The 14362-nt window shown below is 41.6% G+C and overlaps 1 non-coding gene across 1 annotated transcript; it reads right to left on the bottom strand.

The window, feature by feature from the left end:
* Positions 1-310: 310 nt before the first annotated feature.
* TRNAR-CCU (transfer RNA arginine (anticodon CCU)) lies at positions 311-383 on the bottom strand. Its single transcript has one exon. It is a non-coding gene; the product is annotated as a tRNA-Arg (tRNA).
* Between the last annotated feature and the right edge of the window lie 13979 nt (positions 384-14362).

The following is a 14362-nucleotide window of genomic DNA, read 5'->3' as shown; positions in this document are numbered from 1 at the left end:
GATACCACTTCTTACAAACAGTTATCACATAACCCGACCCATTAATACTCTATGATTCTTTAAAAATTACTTATTCCAGGTTATGAGAGTGGGATAATAACGAAACAAGATATGAACTATATATTGGTTAGAGAACTCTCGTTACCAATATTTTATTTTCTCCCGAAAATACACAAAAAGAATACAAAACCACCAGGTCGACCTAATTATCTCCGGTATAAATTCACTTTCATGTAACCTGTCACATTATGTCGATATTCTCCTGCAAAAACATATCATCACACTTACATCACATCTTAAGGATAATATACACCCCAGATGGGACTCGAACCCACAACCCCTGGCTTAGGAGGCCAGTGCCTTATCCATTAGGCCACTGGATTTGGATAATGCAGAATTTATCAAAGCCATCAAACAGATATTATGGGAAGAAAATTGTATATTTGTTACCATGGATATAGCATCCCTTTATACAGTCATTGATCATGATCTAGGCACAAAAGCTGTCGAAAATTTTCTTTCTCTGGACACAACTATGCCTAGTCTACAAAGACATGTTTTTCTTGAAGCAATCACATTAATCTTAAAGCACAATTACTTTGAATATATTTAGCTTATTTATGAACAGCATCGGGGCACAGCGATGGGGACGTGTTTCGCCCCAAGTTTCGCTAACCTTTATGTAGGACTATTGCATTTCAAAAGTAATCACTACAAGAAATGGCTAACTAATGTGCCATTCGGCCAATTTAAAAGATGGAAAAGGATTCAACGCAACTGTATTACCTTTGTTGATTATCACAAACAAAACACAATTATAGTCATGAGATTCTAAGCCAAAAAATACCCTAAATCACTAATCGAAACATCGGTGCTAAAGTAAGGTGACTGTACCTGTTATATAGGAGTCCGTATCTGCATATATATATATATATATATATATATATATATATATATATATATATATATATCTGCACTGATAGATAGATATCTAAAAATAAATGTTAGGTCTCCCAATAATTACACAAACTGATAGACCAAGAAGGGAACCTCTAAAATATACCTTTTAATTATATCAATGTTAAAATCACAATGGTGAAAAATAGTGAAATAGAATTAAATTGAACTAGAAAAATTGAAAAATCTATATATTATTAATCTATATAGTTACGGGCCATCATATAATCCAGAGAATCCAATATAAAATAGCCACAACGGCCGTTAATTATCTTCTATATATATGTTTTTTAATCCATACATAACACAGCTCTACCCATTTTTTGCTACTTTTTATATTATGATAAATCAACTCTACCTTTTTACTTTTTTACTATAATTTTCTACTTTTATATTTCTTCATATCCTCCCTACTCTACTAATCTTAATTATTATCAGTTACTTTTATTGTTAAAAATATTATTATTATTATTTATATTTTATATATATATATATATATATATATATATATATATATATATATTTAAAAAAATATCCGAAACTGGTTTGCCCTGGCCTGATAGTTTACCCATAGCCCTCTATAGTGTCAGATACACCCCTAGAGGAGAACATTCCCTATTCCCTTATATCCCATAACTACCAACACCCCCAAGCCAGGAGAGAGCATAACTATCTACCCTGGGAACTACACTTGTTATTCTGTCCCAGGAAACCAGGGTAGATTTATGGGGATCTTTAGCAAGGGTTATTGCTCCTTGTATAGGGAAATGGACAAAGCAAAGTTACAGAACAAGGTTCAGTCACTAGGGGACATATATTGGTTTTGTGGGGATATGAAACTCAGAACTCGATTAGAAGGGAACTGGACTGGAGAATGCGCACTAGCTAAGGTTCTTATGCCCATACATATTTTCACTACTGAACATACAGAGGAACCCAAGTCACACTTAGAAGTAAACGTACAGCCCCTGCTCAGAGCCTTGACCCCCATGTATATATTGATGCTATAGGAGTCCCAAGGGGGGTCCCAGATGAATTTAAAGCTAGAGATCAAGTAAAAGCTGGATTTGAGTCTATAATACCCCAGATTTCCATAAACAAGAATGTAGAATGTATTAACTATATCTATTATAATCAGCAGAGATTTATAAATTTCTCAGTGGATGCTCTTAAATGTCAGGCCGAACAACTAAGCACCACATCTACTATGACATTCCAAAATCGTATGGCATTAGATATGGTGTTAGCGGAAAAAGGGGGAGTATGTAAAATGTTTGGGGAAACCTGTTGCACCTATATACCAGCCAACACAGGACCCAATGGTAAAGTAACTATAGCCATAAAGAAATTAGAAGACCTATCGATAGAACTTAACAAGAATTACGGAATCTCAGACCCCTGGGATCAATATTTTGATTTGATGGGAGGGTGGAAAAAGACTTTGGCCCAGATAGGAATAACCATATTTATAATCCTGACAATCCTTGCCTTTGTTGTGTGTTGTGTTTTGCCTTGTTTAAAGAAAATGTGTGAGAAGGCTGTCGAAAATGCAACACCGGTGATGACGAATTTGGACTATGAGACTACAGAGGAGGCCTATACCCCATTGCAGAGCTTCAATGCCATCTCTAAAATCAGTAAACCTTAGGGACAGCATCTGACTCCATATGTGTAAAGTCTGAGGCTAAGGTGGTCCATGGACAAGCCATGGGTCGTCTAAAGTTCAGTGAAACGTTCGAGAAAACACATTGGGGCAGATGAGTTAGGATGATGGAAATTAGGGAAAGGAAAAATGATCATTTTTTAGGGGGGCTTGTAATAGATGTTTCTATGATTTCCTTCGATGTAAAAAAAAATGATTCCTTTAGGAGGCCCCTTCCCCATCTGCCCCTCCCCTCTCTGTTCACAACATCTGGCCCTCACATCATTATCTGAAAAACTTCAACAAAGAAAGCCTGCAAAGTCTCAGGAGTGGCATGCCTTACCTCCTAGAAGGGGGTGGGAACTTATGCTAATGACAGAGGTTATATGAATCAGGGATCTGCTTAATAAACATCAGAAGTATTTTACCACTGACCGTGTGTGTCTGTGTTATTTACTCCGGTGCTAGCACACAGAATCAATGGCCTTATTTTTGTATTTGGAAGGGAGCAGGATACTTACAAGACTATCTGATTAGATCTATATCACCTTCATATAACACAACGTGCAGCATGTTCGGCACAATGGTGGTTGAATGTAGAACATCTAAGGTAGAGAGCTGTGTGAGAAAGAAGTACATGGGGGAGTGGAGGGATCGGCACATGTTGACTCAGATTCTCATGGGATTTCTGCTCTGGTTTGTTTCTCTCGGTACTTAGGATGTGACTTGAGTGCATGCTTCAGGGGTCTTTATAAGGGTAAACGCATTAGTACCAATTATGTTTCCCTGGGTTACTCTGAAACATCAATATCTTTGAGGGCATCCAGAAGGAGATCCCCAGACGTGAGTTCATCACTCGGCTAGCCAGGCCCAGAGGATACCCGTAATAGTCCTTACTTTGCAAAACCACCAGTCAGTTCTGCCTATGTCTCTTATGCTACCACTTGTGATGTCATTACCCCGGTAGCAGTTTGCTTTGTGCTGATATGCTGCAGGTTTGGGCAAACTCCCACTGAATGATCTGCAGGATATGATCCTTCCTGACCAGAGGCCCGAACGTGTGTTTTAGGGTCCTCCCTTGTCCCTGGGATTGGGTTGGAGACAGGATGGCCTTAAGCCCTATAACATGAGGGTGGTCAAGTGGCAAGTTGCCAAGACTTGTACAGTGAAGATAAGGCTTTTGGTTGGAAAATTTCTTACTTTTTCCCTTCTTAGTCTCTCTCTCTTGAGGTGGAATCTCTATTTCAATATTGTTTGGTACAACCCATAAATACAACTATTCCAATTCATTGTCAACATATTTTTTTGTCATTTTTGTGTTCGAAATAATAACGACAACCACAATTCCCATCATCCTAGTGACTATGCAGCATAAAATCACTGCTGTGACTGAAACCTTTCTCTTGGGTTTTAAACATTTTCAAAGAATGAGCAAATAAGAAAAGTAGGAAATAAGCTGCACTCACCCACTCTGAGATAGATACCAAAAATGTCTTAATTTCCAGTGTCCCAACATCAAAGGCAGTGAAAAGCTGTAGGTGCGGGGAGCAAGAGCCGCAGCTCTCAGGTGCGGGGAGCGTACCACTTGACAACTAGTTTCGCGTCGGAAGTGACGCTTCTTCTGGTTGTAGGTACGTCACACTGCCTTGAGGGAAGTGCTTATATACAAATGCATAGTAATTAACATACATAAATAAATTACATGGTGAAAAAATAAAAACAAATCCCTATTGCTGCTATGTGATCCAAACGGATATATCACATGCAGCGGTAGGTAGACAATGGTAAAAATGCAAGATGAAACTTATAAAAAGGAAGACAGATCGTTTCTTTCATTTAACCCTAGCGAGCCCACTGCATGCAGATGCATTATCCAAAACGTCTCTCTGCGTAGAAGGTGGGTATGTCGATCTTCTCCCATAGGAACATTTTCCACTCGCTCCAGGCCTGCCGGAAAACTAACTTCTTTAGAGGAAACAATAAAGGAACAAAAAAGAGATAAATATATTCGTGATAAAACAGATTTTGACAATAATCAGATTTTTTCTTGGAAAAATCAAACAAGATCCAACAAGTATAAAGGAAATAAAGCTCAAAAAAGTCAAAAGAAGAAAAAAACAACTGACTTCTTGACTACAGAGTCGGACTCTAGTTCCTCAGGAGAAATGAATGAGCTGAGAAAAAAACCTGCACCTAAAGAGCCAACTATTGCAAAAACCAGCACTCCAACCCCTTTAGACGCACGAGGAGGGGAAGAGGGAGAAAAATGCAACGTCTGGACATGAACAAAAAAGAGAAAAGAAGTATCCTGGAGGAAGTAAAACGCCACCGGATAATGTGATTAATTTAACTACAAGACTCGACAGTGACTGTCTGGAAGTCCTATCAAAAGGCCTGAGCTTTGGTGTTAACGGACATTTCTCCTTGGAGTGGTTTGAAGTTGATCTGTTCAGGGCGCTCAGAAAAATTAACTTTAAATTTTTTTTTCTAATATAGATAATAAAAATAATGCAATACCAAGAGAGGGCGAAGTACAGAGCACTATTGACCAATTGGGGTTTAAAGTCGTTAAAAATTTCACAGATGAAGAACAGATATGTGTTGAACATCTATGTTACCTTATGAGCGATGTTGATGGTGACACTATTGATATGTACCCAATAGGGAAAGTTCACACCGAGCGTTTTAAGGGAGGTAATCCCTCCACCTTCAACCCCCCTATCTCTCCGGGCGGCTCGATTGATTTATTTCAGGAGGCCGTTCTGAGAGATACTAAAGCCTTGATTTACCCTCCTTAGAAGGACAATCTTACAACTAAAGAAAAAGCCGCAATTAAATGGTTAGGAAAACAGCACCACCTTCACATTACAAAAGCTGATAAAGGAGGGGCAGTGGTGGTATGGAGTGTGGAAGCTTATAATAAGGAAATCTACCGCCACCTCAACGATAGGGACACATATACAGTTCTAAATGAAAACCCTACAAGAAGAGCTCTTGAAAATTTACATAACCTTTTGAGACGACAGGTAGAGAATGGCATCTTATCCGAAAACATGGCCGGTAGACTTCTGCCTAAAAATCCTGTCCCATCAAAATGGTACGTTTTACCAAAGGTCCATAAATCTATCACTGCCCCTACTGGCCGACCCATTGTGGTTGGCATAAATTCAGTTACCGAGTCTTTGCCCAGTTACGTCGAATGGTTACTCTCCCCTATTAAAAGGTATTCCCACACTGTTAGAAGACACAGGCGACCTCCTCACAGCGTTCGATAAATTTACATGGCAGGATAGCTACCAGCTGGTCTCGGTGGACGTCGAAAGCCTGTACACCCGTATCCCACAGGATACACCCGTATCCCACACTTTTTGGAGAATTCAAATAAATCCCCGATGTTCATTTCCTTTATAAAAGAGGCACTGGAATTTGTATTAAAGAATAACACCTTTCTACATGATGGCCAATGGTACAGGCAGTCCCATGGAACTGCCATGGGGACGCCTGTATCATGTACATACGCTAATATTTTTTTGACTATCTTCGAACAAGAATATGTATTCACCCTTAGTAATCCATTCATCAGTCACATTAAATATTATTTACGTTATGTGGATGATGTGTTAATTGTTTGGGATGGGGGTAAAGAGTCTTTTGACTCTCTTGTGGAATATTTAAATATTAAAAATACGGTTAATATGCTATTCACCAGTTGTTATGGTGGAAAAAAACTAGAATTCTTAGATGTCATGTTAGAACTGATTGACAACACTTTGGTGACGTCAGGTTATAGAAAATCTATTGCCAAAAACTCGCTTCTGCATTATCAAAGCTCCCATTTGAATTATGTAAAAGACAATATCCCATATAGCCAAATGCTGCACTTAAAACGGGTTAATAGTAATCCAGATACCTTTTATCAACAACTCACTGATCTTTGCAAAAGATTATCTGAACGAGGTTACCCTGAGAGAATAATAACTAAAGCAGAGGATAAAATAGAAAAAAAAAAGATAGAAAATAATTATTATACAATGTACAAAAAAGAAGAACCGATAACAACCGATGTGTCTTTTCCTTCGACAACACATGTATTAATAAAAAAAATAAAGAAAAATATTCTCAACAATTGGTTCATCCTTGAGCGCGATCCTGAAATACATGGTTGGACAAGGGAAAGACCCATCATCACCTTCAGGCGCACTAAGACAATGGGAGATATGATCAAGCAAGGAAAAAATCATAATCCAGAAAAAAAAGAGAATTGGTTAAATAAATTAACCCCCAGAGGGAATTTTCCCTGTAGAAATTGCAAATACTGCAAATTAAATATTGGTAAACTCAATTTTATTCTAGGAGGGGAGAATATATTTATTAATCAATTTATTTTGTGCCAAACTACATACGTTGTATATGCACTTATCTGTAGTTGTAATTTCTACTACATGGGAAAAACGAAAATAAAGCTGTGTACTCGTGTACGAGAACATATCTACTCCCTCCGGACCGGCAAAGGAGCCACGCGCTTCATTGAACATATGAAGCATTTTCATGATAATAATATTGCCCATTTAAAATTCGCCGGCCTGGAGCGAGTGGAAAATGTTCCTATGGGAGAAGATCGACACACCCACCTTCTACGCAGAGAGGCATTTTGGATAATGCATCTGCATGCAGTGGGCCCACTGGGTTAAATGAAAGAAACGATCTGTCTTCCTTTTTATAAGTTTCATCTTGCATTTTTACCATTGTCTACCTACCGCTGCATGTGATATATCCGTTTGGATCACATAGCAGCAACAGGGATTTGTTTTTATTTTTTCACCATGTAATTTATCTATGTATGTTAATTACTATGCATTTGTATATAAGCACTTCCCTCAAGGCAGTATGACGTACCTACGACCAGAAGAAGCGTCACTTCCGACGCAAAACGAGTTGTCAAGTGGTACGCTCCCCGCACCTGAGAGCTGCGGCTCTCGCTCCCCGCACCTACAGCTTTTCACTGCCTTTGATGTTGGGACACTGGAAATAAAGACATTTTTGGTATCTATCTCAGAGTGGGTGAGTGCAGCTTATTTCCTACTTTACTTATTTGCTCATTCTTTGAAAGTGTTTAAAACCCAAGAGAAAGGTTTCAGTCACAGCGGTGATTTTATGCTGCATAGTCACGAGGAGGATGGGAATTGTGGTTGTTGTTATTATTTCGGACACAACAATTACAAAAAAAATATGTTGACAATGAATTGGAATAGTTGTATTTATGGGTTGTACCAAACAATATTGAAATATAGATTCCACCTCAAGAGAGAGAGACTAAGAAGGGAAAAAGTAAGACATTTTCCAACCAAAAGCCTTATCTTCACAGTCTTGGCAACTTGTCACTTGACCACCCCCCAACTTATAGGGCTTAAGGCTATCCTGTCTCCAACCCAATCCCAGGGACAAGGGAGGAACCTAAAACACACGTTCGGGCCTCTGGTCAGGAAGGATCATATCCTGCAGATCATTCAGTGGGAGTTTGCCAAAACCTGCAGCATATCAGCACAAAGCAAACTGCTACCGGGGTAATGACATCACAAGTTTGTAGCATAAGAGACATAGGCAGAACTGACTGGTGGTTTTGCAAAGTAAGGACTATTACGGGTATCCTCTGGGCCTGGCTAGTCGAGTGACGGACTCACGTCTGGGGATCTCCTTCTGGATGCCCTCAAAGATATTGATGCTTCAGAGTAACCCAGGGAAACATAATTGGTACTAATGCGTTTATCCTCATAAAGACCCCTGAAGCATGCACTCAAGTCACATCCTAAGTACCGAGAGAAACAAACCAGAGCAGAAATCCCATGAGCCTCTGAGTCAACATGTGTCTTACCAGGGAGTTACAAGTCAGAACAAAGTCTTAAAGGGGTACTCCCCTAGAAAACATTTTTTTTAATCAACTGGTGACAGAAAGTTAAACAGATTTGTAAATTACTTCTATTAAAAAATCTTAATCCTGCATGTACTTATCAGCTGTTGTATGCTCCACAGGAAGTTCTTTTAGTTTTGAATTTCCTTTCTGCCTGACCACACAGTTCTCACAGCTTACATAGCTCTCTGCTGACACCTCTGTCCATTTTAGGAACTGTCCGGAGCAGGATAGGTTTGCTATGGGGATTGGTCCTACCCTGTACAGTCCCTAAAATGGACAGAGGTGTCAGCAGAGAGCACTGTTGTCAGACAGAAAGGAAATTCAAAAAGAAAAGAACTTCCTGTGGAGCATACAACAGCTGATAAGTACAGGGAGGATTAAGATTTTTAAATGGAAGTAATTTACAAATATGTTTCACTTTCTGGCACCAGTTGATTAAAAAATAATGTTTGTCAGGGGAGTACCCCTTTAAGTCTTAGTCGTAAGTCAAATCCTTATTGTTCAGTCTCCAGTGTTACCCTGAAAGTACAGTGAAGAACAAGCCAGGCCAGAAATGCAATAAGCCTCTAAGCCTTACACGCCCAAAATTAATGGTTTGTGGAACTATGTATATCAATATAGGGTTGCACCACTTCTGCCACGTGACACTACAAAACTAATCAGCCATCATTCACTGCATCACTTGCGTCACAAACTTCCCAATATACAGTACAAGCTAACTACCCACATCATCACCATCCCGCCTACCACATTATTATTATTTATTTATTTATTTTTTAATAGGGCCCTAGGATCCAGGGCGCCGCACATATGATAGATGTTGAAATAAATAACACAGACACAAGTAAAGTGACACAGTAATAGACAGACTGATAGAGAAGGAGAGAGGGCCCTGCCTTCAAGGTGCGGGGAGGGAGACAGTAGGTGAAGGAGACAGCTGTTCATCTATGAGAGGTTAGGGAAGTAGCTGTTTATTGTAGGTTGTAAGGCTGCCCCAAAGAGATGGGTCTTCAGGTTGCTCTTGAAGGTCTTGATGGTGGGGGAGAGCCAGATGGTAGCAAGTTCCAGTGTAAGGGAGAAGCACAATAGAAGTCTTGGAGACAGTTGGGGAAGAGCACAGGCCAAGGTCTTGTGAGGATCAGAGATTATGTAAGGGGCAGTGTTGTATCAGGTCAGAGCTGTATGGAGGGACATACTGTGGACGGCCTTGTATGTCCTGGTGAACAGTTTAAGTATAAAGCCCGCAGGGCTGCATTTGTGCGAGGGGCGGAAGTAATTATCGCTCCCTGCACTTCCAGGTGGGGCTTATTGGGAACAGGTGGTGGCGTGTGTATATAACTCTCCCCTAGACCATATAGTGACTGAATGACACAGCGTGGAGGTGTTGGCAGCAGGAGGAGACCATATAGTGGCTGAATGGCACAGTGTGGAGGTGTTGGCAGCATGAGGACACCATATAGTGGCTGAATGACACAGTGTGGACATGTTGGCAGCATGAGGAGACCATATAGTGGCTGAATGACACAGTGTGGAGGTGTTGGCAGCATGAGGAGACCATATAGTGGCTGAATGGCACAGAGTGGAGGTGTTGGCAGCATGAGACACCATATAGAGGCTGAATGACACAACTTGGATTAGGCTGAAGCATGAGGAGACCATATAGAGGCTGAATAACACAGCGTGGAGGTGTTGGCAGCATGAGGAGACCATATAGTGGCTGAATGACACAGTGCGGACATGTTGGCAGCATGAGGAGACCATATAGTGGCTGAATGGCACAACCCGGAGTTGCCAGCAGCATGAGTAGGCGCTAGGCCTTCACAATCCCTAAGATTAAAAGATGAATTAAGAAATTTAAACCGAAGATTTTGTATAGCGGGTGCTACCTACCCAAGACTTTTCGCCAAGGCAAACCATGTGAAGAACAGCGTGACACCGCCGTGCCCTGCACACATGGTATGCTGAAGGGCCACTGAGACTTCTCCGGGCAGTGGAGGCTTAGGACAAAGTGGAGGATTTGGAGGCGTAGTCGCACACTGTCGCAGGACCAACGGGCTGACAGAGTGTAGCAGGGAGCAGCATGAGTACACACCAGGGCTTCACAATCCCTAAGAAAAAATAGCAATTTTTGAAATATTGGAAGAAGATTTTGGGTAGCGGGTGCTACCTATGAGAAAATGTGAAATTCCCAGACCCAGGCCCAGCAGCGCCATCATTAAACCATATATTGCCTGAATGACACAGCCTGGAGTTGGCTGATGCATGAGTACACACCAGGGCTTCACAATCCCCCCCATAAAACACAACAATTGTAGAAATTTATGAAGAAGACTTTTGGATAGCGGGTGCTACCTATGAGAAAATTTGAAATTCCCAGACCCAGGCCCCACAGCTGCATCAGTAAACCATATATTGGTTGAATTACACAGCCTGGAATTGGCTGATGCACGAGTACACAGCAGTGCTTCACAATCCCCCCAAAAAACACAACAATTTAAGAAATTTATGAAGAAGATTTTGGATAGCGGGTGCTACCTATAAGAAAATGTGAAATTCCCAGACTAATTTTCCACAGCGGCATCAGTAAACCATGTATTGCCTGGATGACACAGCCTGGAGCTGGCTGATGCACGAGTACAGAGAAGGGCGTCGCAATCCACCCCCAAAAAAACACAACAATTTTAGAAATTTTTTTAAAAGATTTTGGATAGCGGGTGCTACCTATGAGAAAATTAGAAATTCCCAGACCCAGGCTCCACAGCGGCATCAGTAAACCATATATTGCCTCAATGACACTGGCTTGAGTTGGCTGATGCATGAGGAGACCATTGAAATGTCTGATTTTTTAATTTGAAATTGAAATCAAACTTTGAGGGGCCTGCACCCCATCGTGGGGGTACAAAGGACCAAATCCAACAAGCCCCCACAGCAACATCAGTAAACCATATATTGCCTGAATGACACAGCCTGGAGTTGGCTGATGCACGAGTACACAGCAGGGTGTCACAATCCCCCCCCCCAAATAACACAACAAATTTAGACATTTTTGAAAAAGATTTTGGATAGCGGGTGCTACCTATAAGAAAATTTGAAATTCCCAGACCCAGGCCCCACAGCGGCATCAGTAAACCATATATTGCCTGAATGACACAGCCTGGAGTTGGCTAATGCATGAGTACACACCAGGGCATCACAATCCCCCCCCAAAAAACACAACAATTTTAGAAATTTTTTAAAAAGATTTTGGATAGCGGGGGCTACCTATGAGAACATTTTAAATTCCCAGACCTAGGCCCCACAGTGGCATCAGTAAACCATATATTGCCTGAATGAAACAGCTTGGAGTTGGCTGATGCATAAGTACACACCAGGGCTTCACAACCCCCCCCCCCCCCCCCCAAAAAAAAAAAACTAAAAAACACAACAATTTGAGAAATTTATGAAGAAGAATTTGGATAGCGGGTGCTACCTATGAGAAAATTTGAAATTCCCAGACCCAGGCCCCACAGCGGCATCAGTAAATAATATATTGCCTGAATGACACAGCCTGGAGTTGGCTGATGCACGAGTACAAAGCAGGGTATCACAATCCCCCCAAAAAACACAATTTTAGAAATGTTTGAAAAAGATTTTGGATAGCGGGTTCTACCTATGAGAAAATTTGAAATTCCCAAACCCAGGCCCCACAGCGGCATCAGTAAACCATATATTGCCTGAATGACACAGCCTGGAGTTGGCTGATGCATGAGGAGACCATTGAAATGTCTGATTTGTTCATTTGAAATTGAAATCAAACTTTGAGTGTCCCGAACCCCAGCGTGTGGGTACGAAGGACCAAATCCAACAAGCCCCCAAAGGGATCTTGTGGCCGTGAGATGTAGGCGCAACGTCTCCATTGCCCTGACCGGCCATTTTTTTTTTTGTACCTTTGTTTAAGAACAAGCGCATATCCAAGAGTCCAGAAGACTCTATAATGTAGGACGGTGGACCACAAAAAGACATTCTTCTCTAAAGTAATGTTTTCTGAAATAAAGAAGCAGAGTTCATCCATCTCCGTATTATTTTTGAAAATTTTAATTAAAAAATCATACACAACAAGCGTTCAATGGTGTAATGGTTATTATTCTGGAAAATTCAAGTTTATTACTGAGAATATCCAATTTATTTATTTTTAAAGTACCCAATAGGGTTTAATAACCCCATACATTGCACAATAAATGTTGACATTTTAATTAAGCATGTATGTATCTATTTCAAAAATCATAAAATAAAAGGCCCCAGAAGCATCATAAAGGCAAGTAGTTCCTGAAAGACACAGGAGCAGTCAGGAGTAGGCATCAGCAGTACCTAAGAGGCTTTCATAACCCCTTACATAGAACGATCAATCACGAGATCGAGCAATAACAGGTGTGTGATGCCCTCACATGTCCGGGGCTGCACGCGCAGCAGGCATTCACAATACCCAAGAGGGTTTCATAAACCCTTATATGTAAAGTTCAATGTTGAAATTTGCATTAAGCATGTATTTAGCTACTGCTAAACGTCCAAAAATTAAAGGGCTAAGGCCCGAAGCATCTGTGAGGCCAGTACTTCCTGAAAGACACAGGATGAGCCAGGAGCAGGCATTCGCAGTACCCAAGAGGGTTTCATAACCCCTTACATATAAAGATCAATGTTGAAATTTGCATTAAGCATGTATTTAGCTACTGCTAAACATCCAAAAATTAAAGGGCCAAGGGCCGAAGCATCTGTGAGGAAAGGAGTTCCTGAAAGACACAGGATGAGACAGGAGCAGGCATTTGCGGTACCAAAGAGGGTTTCATAACTCTAATTGATAACCCAAGAGGGTTTCATAACCAACCATAATTGGGAAATGTTGGTGAGCAGCATGGTCAATCTACTCTGAGGCATCTGGCATTGGTGGCTGGAAATCCTGGCTGATCCATCCCTGATTCATCTTCACAAACGTCAGTCTCTCCACAATTTTAGTGGACCGACGAATTCGCCTTGGGGTGACTATGGCCCCGGCCGCACTAAACACCTGCTCTGATGGCACACTACTGACCGGGGGGCAAGACAGCTTTTCCAGGGAAAACTCTGCTAGTTGCGGCCATAAATCAAGTTTGGCTGCCCAGAAGTCCAGCGGATCTTCAATGGTTGTTGGCATGGTCCTGTTAAGGTATGCCACCACCTGCTGGTTCAGGTCCTGCTCCATGTTTACCTGCTGCTAATAAGTTGCTTCACTATGCAGGTGAAGAAAGCTACTCATCAGCGACTGTAAACTCAGGCTGCTGCTGATTGAGCTGGTACTGCTCCTGCCACCCCTCCCCAGCAGCCATGGCAGTGGAAGGTGAGCGCAGAGGGCCCCCCCCCCGAGTCAGACCTGCAAGTGGATGGACCATGTGGCCGATAGGCATCGACCAACTGACTACATAGGATCTCTCTTTAGTAGGTCAGTTTGTCCTCCCTCTCAGTGGGTGTAAAAAAGGCCCCCAATGTGGTACGGTAGCGAGGGTCTAATAAGGTGGAGATCCAGAAGTCATCCCGCTGATGAATTTTGACAATTCGGGGGTCACTACGCATGAACCTTCCTCATCACCCTCCAGCTTCTCTGGCTGCTCCTGCTCCTCCTCTCCTGTCCGATGACTAGAAACACCGGCCATCTCATCCAACCTAAGCTGTGCTCCGCTCTGCCCCTCATCATCCTGCTGCTCCAGTTCAGCCCCCACAGGGCTCATGTAGTCTTGAGATGTAGGCGCAACGTCTCCATTGCCGTGACCAGCCATCGTTTCAATAATTTGTTGTAGGAAATGTATGAGTGGAATTACGTCGTTCATGGCGTAATCCAGGCG

This window comes from Hyla sarda, chromosome 4, assembly GCF_029499605.1.
Source record: "Hyla sarda isolate aHylSar1 chromosome 4, aHylSar1.hap1, whole genome shotgun sequence".
Classification (NCBI taxonomy): Eukaryota; Metazoa; Chordata; class Amphibia; order Anura; family Hylidae; genus Hyla; species Hyla sarda.
This window is presented reverse-complemented; position numbering and strand designations above follow the sequence as displayed.